Source organism: Triticum dicoccoides, chromosome 1A (assembly GCF_002162155.2).
Source record: "Triticum dicoccoides isolate Atlit2015 ecotype Zavitan chromosome 1A, WEW_v2.0, whole genome shotgun sequence".
In the NCBI taxonomy this organism is placed as follows: Eukaryota; Viridiplantae; Streptophyta; class Magnoliopsida; order Poales; family Poaceae; genus Triticum; species Triticum dicoccoides.
This window is the reverse complement of record NC_041380.1, coordinates 208,912,175-208,922,544: the sequence shown is the minus strand read 5'-3', so window position 1 is coordinate 208,922,544 and position 10,370 is coordinate 208,912,175.

Sequence of the window (10,370 nt, the reverse complement as noted above, 5' to 3'; positions counted from 1 at the left end):
TCATCTTTATTTAAACCCCCCCCCCCCAGGCCAGTTCTCTTCTGAGTGTTGGTCCAAACTAGAGCACTGTGCAGCGCCCTCTCGGGGAAACTCGAGATTTGGTTTTAGTTATATGGAACGCTCATCTGAGTGTGCCCTGAGAATGAGATATGAGCAGCTCCTATCGGGATTTGTCGGCACATTCGGGCGGTGTTGCTGGATTTGTTTTACCATTGTCGAGGATGTCTTGTAACCGGGATGCCGAGTCTGATCGAATTGTCTTGGGAGAAGGAATATCCTTTGTTGACCGTGAGAGCTTCTGATGGGCTAAGTTGGGACTCCCCTGCAGGGATTTGAACTTTCGAAAGTTGTGCCCGCGGTTATGGGCAGATGGGAATTTGTTGATGTCCGGTTGTAGATAACATGAAACCTAACTTAATTAAAATGAATCAACCGCGTGTGTAACCGTGATGGTCTCTTCTCGGCGGAGTCCGGGAAGTGAACACGGTGTTGGAGTAATGTTTGACGTAGGTTGTTCTAGGATCACTTCTTGATCATAGTTGTTCGACCGTGCTTTTGCCTTCTCTTCTCGCTCTCATTTGCGTATGTTAGCCACCATATATGCTAGTCGCTTGCTGCAGCTCCACATCATACCTTGTCTTACCTATAAGCTTAAATAGTCTTGATCGCGAGGGTGCGAGATTGCTGAGTCCCCGTGACTCACAAATTACTTCCAAACCAGATGCAGGGACCGATGATACCGTTCCAGACGATGCGCTTGAGCTCAAGTGGGAGTTCGATGAAGACTCTTGCCGTTACTATGTGTCTTTCCCAGATGATCAGTAGTGGTGCCCAGTTGGGGTGATCGGGGACCGTGTCGCATGTGGGGGTTGATCTTTATTTTGGTACTGTAGTCGGACCATGAGTGTACTGGTTGATTGTAATGCTATTCATGTATTTGTGTGACATGGCGAGTGTAAGCCAACTATGTATCTTTTCCCCTTTATTTATTTACATGGGTTGTTGTGAAGATTACCTTACTTGCGACATTGCTTTCAATGCGGTTATGCCTCTAAGTCGTGCTTCGACACGTAGGAGATATAGCCTCATCGAGGGCGTTACAAAGATTTATGTGGTTGGATTAGAATATCTTGACCTCAACACAAGTGTAAGTGGTTCTCTCTCAGAAAATGTATGTTGGAAGTGTAGGCATATTCTGATGGCTCTCTCCACGAATGAAGAGTGGGTGGAGGGGTATATATAGCCTCCACACAATATCTAACCGTTACACACAATTTACCAAACTCAGTGGGACCGATTCAGAGAACTCGGTCAGACCGATTTAGTTCATAATGTGATCGTTAGGCATCTCGGTGGGACCGACATGATCAACTCGGTGGGACCGATGTGCTAGGGTTAGGGTAAAGGCTCAACTCAGTTTGACCGATTACAAAAACTCGGTAGGACCCATTTGGGTAAGCCAAACAGAGAGTTGGCCAAGCAAACTCGATGGGACCGATTGCATACCTCAGTGGCACCGAAATTATTGCAACAGGCAACAAAGAGTTTGCAAGCCCATCTCGGTGAGACCGAGATCCCATCAATGAGACCGAATTGATTAGGGTTTCTGGCAGTGGCTATGTCAAGAGAACTCGGTGCGCGCCAGATAGAAAGTTTCGGTGGGGCCGAGTTTGACTTTTGGTTTGGGACATATGTGGATATGAGAAAGTAGTTGAGGGCTTTGGAGCATATCACTAAGCATTTTGAGCAAGAACCTCATTAAGCAGCACCTCACCCCCTCTTGATAGTATTGGCTTTTCCTATGGACTCAATGTGATCTTGGACCACTAAAATGAAAAATGTGGAGTCTTGTGCTTTGAGCTTGAGCCAATCCTTTGTCCTCAGCATCTTGAAGGGGTTCCACATCCTCTAGTCCATGCCACTCCATTGTTGAACTTATCTGAAACATACTAGGTAGAAGCATTAGTCCAACAAGAGATATGTTGACATTAATTACCAAAATCACCCAGGGAGCACTTGTGCTTTCAATCTCCCCCTTTTGGGTAATTGATGACAACATACATCAAAGCTTTAGATAAATATATGGAGAATAAAAAGTAAAGCTTTGGAAAGACATGTAACATGCATAAGCTCCCCCTACATGTATGCAATCATGTAAATATGGAATATAGGAGCATGTGAAGGCATAAGCATGACAGAGTAAGCAATGTGTTACATGTATCTTGGCTATATGCATCAGATAAAATGATGTGAATATAGGAAGTGTGCCTTCATGCTCATGAGTCCTTCTTGCAAACAGTATGTACATCAGCAAGAAATCCTCATACACATGACTGTGATGCATATACTTACCTTGTGGTCTTGAGTTGGCTTAGGAAGGAATGAACTTGAGTAAACAAGGTTAGATAACACAGATACACCTACTAGCCAAAGAGAACAAAGGAAACCACAAGAGTACCAAGACTGGGATGACATGTAGAGAGTGAGTACTGAGTACTTCATTGTATATAGACATGTCCCCAAAGGTAAAGATGTGCGATGAATTCAAGGATTTCCTTCCCTTAGATGTCTTGCTCCCCCTGAATCTAGAATGGGATACTAGGAGAAGATAGGGAACAGAAAATCAGAGCAAAGAAAATAAACAGAGCTAATGCAAACAATCAACTATGAACATGTCTTTCCCCTCCTAAAGACATGTGACTTCTCTCCTCTTGAAGACCAAGCATCTGTGGTTTCTTACACTCTCCCCTGAGTATTCTCTCCCCCTATAGAAGTGATCTGTCTCTTCCCCTTTGACATCAATTTCCAAGAAGGGTTGTTCTGGATTTTTGTTACAAATGGGTTTGGTCCTTGAGTCACAAAGCAAAGTAGCAAGTCCAATGTGATGCTGGTAGAGGACAAGAATCATTGAGTGGAGCTGGAGCAAAAAGAATGCAGGAACAAGTGGCAAGCTTTCTTTCCTGCAGTGAAATCGGTAGCGCCGAGTTGTGTGCTTCGGTGGCGTCGAAAGGATTCGGTTGGACCGAAGGAAACAAACCGGTGTGACCGAGTTCATCACAATGAAAACACTTGTCACCTCAGCTCACTAGGCAGGTAAAATCTCACAAGGATTTGCAAGGAATTTGCTGAAAGATTTGCAATGAATTGGATGCAGGGAATGCAGAAAAAGAAAAGAAATCTAGATGAAGTTTTTTTTGAAAGGGGAAACAAATATGCATGAGACAAATGCAAGAGCACAGAAAAACAAAAGAGAACTTCATCTAGAATTGGTCAGCGACAATGTCGCCTATGTTAGAGTATATTGACTTAGGAGTCAAGTGAGATCACTTGATCATAGGTCATACTCATAGTTTTAAGCTCAAAATGGGGTTACCATTTTTCTTTTAAGCATCTTGATGTATTCACATCTTGTTGAGTTGCTTTGACCCATGACTTGGAGTAAAGCTTCTCTAAGATGGAATAACATACCTTGGGTGGTGGTGTTGATCTTGATCATGTAGTTGGACTTGTGTGGGTTGCTCAAGGTTGATGTAGCTCATCAAGAGTTGGGAGCACCACTTGGAATTTGAGTTCATATATCTACATGAGTATCCAAAATGACAATCATAAGACTTAATATAGAATTTGTCAAAGGATATGTTTGAAGGGTTTCGTGCTTCTTTGTCTTCAACAACCATATTATAGAGACTTGGTGATGTAGAAATTGCTCATGATGTGAGTGGATTGCAATCTCATAGATTTAGATTCATCCAAGTACCTACAAGGGTTAGATAGCATGCAAGGGTGCAAATATATCCAAGACATATAAATAGCAACATGAAAGAAATATCAAGGATTAGTCAAGGGCTCATGCCTTGCATGTATCCAAATGGAGTTTCTACTCCAAGTTTGAAGCATCAATGATGTTCAATTCACCTCTCAAACAACAAAAGACTTTCTCATCAAGCAATTTGGTGAATATATCCGCCAATTGCTTATCGGTGAGAACATGCTTAAGATCAATGTCCCCTTTGGCAACGTGATCTCGAATAAAATGATGACGAACTTCAATATGCTTAGTTCGAGAATGTTGCACGGGATTGTGAGCAATCTTGATAGCACTTTCATTGTCATAAAGCAATGGAACATGTTTCACATATACCCCATAGTCCTTGAGAGTTTGGGTCATCCAAAGTAATTGAGCACAACATGAACCAGCGGCAATGTATTCCGCTTCGGTGGTGGATAAGGATACCGAGTTTTTTTCTTGGAAGACCAAGACACAAGAGATCTATCAAGAAATCGACAAGTACCTGAAGTGGTCAACCTTGTCTCCGGCATAGTCCGAATCGGAGTAACCAACAAGATCGAAAGAAGACCTCTTAGGATACCAAATGCCAAATTTTGGTGTGTGTATTAAGTATCTCACTATCCTTTTCACAGCCTTAAGATAACATTCTTTAGGGGCCACTTGATATCGTGCACACATGCACACACTTAGCATAATATCGGGACGAGAGGCACATAGATATAACAATGAGCCAATCATGGAGCGGTAAACCTTTTGATCAACCGGATCACCATCTTTGGTCAAATCAAGATGTCCACTAGTAGGCATGGGTGTAGTCATACCTTTGCATTCTTGCATGTTGAACTTCTTGAATAAGTCCTTGGTGTACATTGTTTGAGAGACAAAGGTACCTCCTTAGTTTGTTTGATTTGCAAACCAAGAAAGAATTTGAGTTCACTCATCATAGACATCTCAAACTTCTCCGACATTAGCTTTCCAAACTTCTCACTAAAATGAGGGTTAGTCGAACCAAATATTATACCATTAACATAAATTTGGCACACAAATAGTTCTCCATTAACCCTTTTAGTAAAAAGAGTAGAATCTATTTTTCCAATTTCAAAGCCTTTTTCAATAAGGAACTTGGTCAAGCATTTATACCACGCTCTAGGAGCTTGTTTAAGACCATAAAGAGCTTTGTGAAGATTGTAAACATGATTAGGTTTCTTATGATCGACAAAGCCGGGAGGTTGCTTAACATAAACTTCCTCCTCAACTTCACCATTTAAAAAAGTACTTTTAATGTCCATTTGGTACAAGGTGATATCATGGTGATTAGCATAAGCAAGTAAGATGCGAATGGACTCAAGTCTAGCAACGGGGGCATATGTCTCACCATAGTCCATACCTTCGACTTGAGTGTAGCCTTGGGCGACTAGACGTGCTTTGTTGCGAACAACTTGTCCATCTTCATCTTGCTTGTTGTGAAACACCCATTTGGTACCGATGATGTTGTGGTTGTTGGCGTGCTTCTCAACCAATGTCCACACTTGATTTGTCTCAAAGTTGTGTAGCTCTTCATGCATGGCATTTATCCAATCTGGATCTTCCAATGCTTCTTCAACCTTCATAGGTTCAATGCTAGAGATGAATGAATAATGTTTACAAAAGTTAGCCAAACGAGTTTTAGAGTGAGTGATTCTCCCGATTTGGATATCATTGTAGATTTGCTCGACGGAATGGTCTTTGGCGACTCTTGCTTGAACTTGTGGGAGCTTTTGCTTGGCTCGGGGTGGAACATCCATTTCATCTTGTTCTTCTTCTTGGCCTTCTTCATTTTTGACCTTGTCATTCTCTTGTCGTGGTGGAGAAGGAGGCTGCTGATGTTCATCTTGGTGTACTTCCTCGTTTTCTTTGTCTTGGTGTGTCCCACTTGTGGATGCTTCAGTATCAACTCTTGGTTTACCTTGTCGTGGGGTGGAAGCTTCCACTTGGACGGACGAGGTACTTTCCTTCACCTCCGTTGGATGAATCTTGCCAATAGACAAGTCTTGGATTGCTTCCGAAGGGTCTTTGTCTCCTACATCAATTGGCAATTGCTCTACTTGCGAGCCGTTAGATTCATCAAACTTCACATCTACTGTCTCTTCAACCTTTCGGGTGTAATTATTGTAGACATGGTAAGTGTGAGAGTTTGAGCCATAACCAAGAAGGAAACCTTCAAGAGCTTTAGGAGAAAATTTAGAACGACGATGCTTATCAAGAATGTAGCACTTTGAGCCGAATACTCAAAAGTATCCAACTTGGGGTTTGTTACCGGTGAGGAACTCGTATGCCGTCTTGCCGAGTAGCTTGTGAAGATACAAGCGATTTGTTGCATGATAAGCTATCTCAACCGCTTCCGCACAAAAGTGTTTTGGAGTCTTGTACTCATCAAGCATCGTTCTTGCCATCTCAATAAGTGTCCGGTTCTTCCTCTCAACAACTCCATTTTGTTGAGGTGTGTACATAGCCGAGAACTCGTGTGAAATCCCCTCTTCGTCAAGAAAGGTATCCACATTTGTGTTCTTGAACTCCATTCCGTTGTCACTCCGAACCTTCTCGATCTTCACTTCAAATTGATTTTGGGCCTTCCTAGCGAATTTTTTGAAGATCTTTTGGACCTGCGATTTATCATCAAGGAAGCACACCCACGTAAATATTGAAAAATCATCGACTATGACTAGACCAAATGAGATACCACCGAGACTCTTGTAGGCATAGGGACCAAAGAGATCCATGTGAAGTAGCTCGAGCGGTCTTCTCGTGGTCATGATGTTCTTCACGGGGTGACTCCCTCCAACTTGTTTTCCTGCTTGACAAGCACTACAAAGTCTATCCTTGTCAAATATAACATATTTTACTCCAAGGATATGATCACCTTTAATAAGCTTATCAAGATTTCGCATGCCCACATGACCTAGCCTTCTATGCCACTACCAGACTTTAGAAGATTTAGCAATTAAGCAAGTTCTAGGTTGAGCCTTTTTAGTGAAATCAACAATGTAAAGATCACCTCTACGTATACCGGTAAAGACCATTTTATGATTGTCTCTTCGAAACACTTGGCTATCTACTTCAGTAAATAGGACATTGAAACCGAAATCAGCAAGTCCAGATACTGAAAGTAAATTGTACCCAAGAGATTCAACAAGCATGACGTTTTGTATGGAGCTATCATGTGAGATGGCCACCTTACCGAGGCCAACCACCTTACCCTTTGAGTTATCACCAAAAGTGACATACTTTCGAGGGCCGTCGTTTTCAGCAAGCTCACAAAACATATCTTTGTCTCCGGTCATATGATCAGTACATCCACTATCAAGAATCCATTCCTTTCCTCCAGCCATGTAGCTGCGAAGATTAGCCATAAGACCAAAGTGTCTCATCGCATCATCAAGATCATAGTCACTATCATCATCCTCATCATAGTATCCGTGTTCAACATCGTCATGCGATGGATCAACTCCTAGAGAGGGTAATTCATTAGAAGTATGACCATAACAATGTTCATATCTATGGATTCTAATGACTTGAGAAATGATATTGCTAATATTTCCCACATCTCCTTTTGCACTCGTAAGATTAGTAAGCTCAAATAAGCAATCACCAAACTTGGGATCATTAGAACTCATCTTACTCAAGACAATAGAGTTATGAAGAATCTATCTAGAATTTTCAAGGAATAATTTGGGAATCCTTCCTCAAGGAATCTCCATAAGGTGTAGGCACAATCAAAAGTAGGCAAGCTAGCAAGCAAGTTTCTAGGCAACCCTCTAGTGATTAAATTGACCGTTCTAAGATTACGGATCATGTCAATAGACTCATCAAGGGTAGGATGCAAAGGATCAACAATGTGAGCACAAGGAGTAGTAATGTACTTGGTCAAATGATATTCATTTAAAATCTCAAGCATCTCATTTTCCCACTCATGAAAGAACTCTCCATCAAGAATAGGCACTCTACGTCTAAGAATACCCAACATAGACTCATCCATCTTCCTCCAAAGGTGTTTGAACCAAAGCAATGGAGACCAATGCTCTGATACCAATTGTAGGATCGAGAAGAGGTGTCTAGAGGGGGGTGAATAGACTCTTAGCAAGAAAAGTTGCAGTTTTTAATTTCTTTAAGTTGAAGTGGAGTTTTGGCACAAGTTTGAGCATTCACAATACATATCAAGCAAGCATGACAAGAGTATATGAGCAGCGGAAAGTAAATCATGTAAGTTGCAAGAATGTAAAGGGATGGGGTTGGAGTGTGCAAACGCAATTTGAGACACGAAGATTTTTGGCGTGGTTCTGATAGGTGGTGCTATCGTACATCCATGTTGATGGAGACTTCAACCCACGAAGGGTAACGGTTGCGCGAGTCCATGGAGGGCTCCACCCACGAAGGGTCCACGAAGAAGCAACCTTGTCTATCCCACCATGGTTGTCTCCCACGAAGGACTTGCCTCACTCGGGTAGATCTTCACGAAGTAGGCGATCTCCTTGCCCTTACAAACTCCTTGGTTCAACTCCACAATCTTGACGGAGGCTCCCAAGTGACACCTAACCAATCTAGGAGACACCACTCTCCAAAAGGTAATAGATGGTGTGTTGATGATGAACTCCTTGCTCTTGTGCTTCAAGTGATAGTCTCCTCAACACTCAACTCTCTCTCATAGGATTTGATTTGGTAGAAAGATGATTTGAGTGGAAAGCAACTTGAGAAAGGCTAGAGATCAAGATTTATGTGGTTGGATTGGAATATCTTGACCTCAACACAAGTGTAGGTGGTTCTCTCTCAGAAAATGTATGTTGGAAGTGTAGGCATATTCTGATGGCTCTCTCCATGAATGAAGAGTGGGTGGAGGGGTATATATAGCCTCCACAAAAAATCTAACCATTACACACAATTTACCAAACTTGGTGGGACCAATTTAGAGAACTCGGTCAGACCGATTTAGTTCATAATGTGACCGTTAGGCATTTCGATGGGACCGACATGGTCAACTCGGTGGGACCGATGTGCTCGGGTTAGGGTAAAGCCTCAACTCGGTTTGACCGATTACACAAACTCGGTGGGACCGATTTGGGTAATAAGCGAAACAGAGAGTTGGCCAAGCAAACTCGGTAGGACCGATTGCATACCTCGGTGGCGCCAAAATTATTGCAATAGGCAACAGAGAGTTTACAAGCCCATTTCGACGAGACCGAGATCCCATCGGTGAGACAGAATTGATTAGTGTTTCTGGCAGTGGCTATGTCAAGAGAACTCGGTGGCGCCGGATAGAATGTTTCGGTGGGGCCGAGTTTGACTTTTGGTTTGGGACATATGTGGATATGAGAAAGTAGTTGAGGGCTTTGGAGCATATCACTAAGCATTTTGAGCAAGAACCTCAGTAAGCAGCACCTCACCCCCTCTTGATAGTATCGATTTTCCTATGGACTCAATGTGATCTTGGATCACTAAAATGAAAAATGTAGAGTCTTGTGCTTTGAGCATGAGCCAATCCTTTGTCCTCAGCATCTTGAAGGGGTTCCACATCCTCTAGTCCATGCCACTCCATTGTTGAACTTATTTGAAATATACTAGGTAGAAACATTAGTCCACAAGAGATATGTTGACATTAATTACCAAAATCACCCAGGGAGCACTTGTGCTTTCAGTATTCATAGATGGAAATCAAGACATGTCCAATGCAAAATAAACTAAGGTCATAGAACCAGTTTAGCACTTCCAGCGTTCATGGATGCAACATTGAACATCTCAACTCCAAGGGATCATGAGATCCCTTTTAACATCAGACGCAATCAACGAGACCACTTCTCTAGATGTATCTACCAAGGCTCGGTGTACAAACGCCAGTGGACCCGAACCATCCCTCCCTCCGGGCGGTGGCATTGAGGTCCTCCACCTCGGCGCCTCGGGAGCCGCAATCACCTGGACGATCATCTGCGTGATGCAGTCTCCGAGCTTCACGGCGAAGTTCGCCTCCGAGTGGTTGAATAGCACGGGTCCCGCCTGGTTATGGTAGTCTGTATCAATCACCCCTGCGCCCACGTCGGGGAAGTAAACACTTATTAGTTCGCGTCCTCGTTCAAATCTAGTAGAGTATTTTCTTTGTTTTTAGCACATGCACATGAATCAATAATAACAACCACAGGCTTGTCCATACTTGTTGCACGAGACGTGAAGAAGGTCGGTTCCCCTCCTTGTTGAATCCAAGGAAAACACTGCCCCGAGACATGAAGAAGGCCAGCTCCCCTCCTTGGGCAAATAGCTCAGGTGCATGAAGTTGTAAAGAAACTGAATACAATGAACTCATTGTAATGTATAATAACAAGAAAAACATGCATCCTAAAGAAAAAAAATCATTCTATGAGTCTGGTGTCGGTGCACAAAAGTAGGGGCTCTCTTTTGTACCCCTTTACTTGTGCACGGACAGTTAGAGCCACGCCTACGGCCATACCTAGCGGGTCAGAGGAAGCAGAAGCACAAGAATACCAGAGCAGCGCTCCATCCAGGAGCATGAGATAACCAAAACAATGCCAAGACCAGAGACACAAAGAGCAAGATG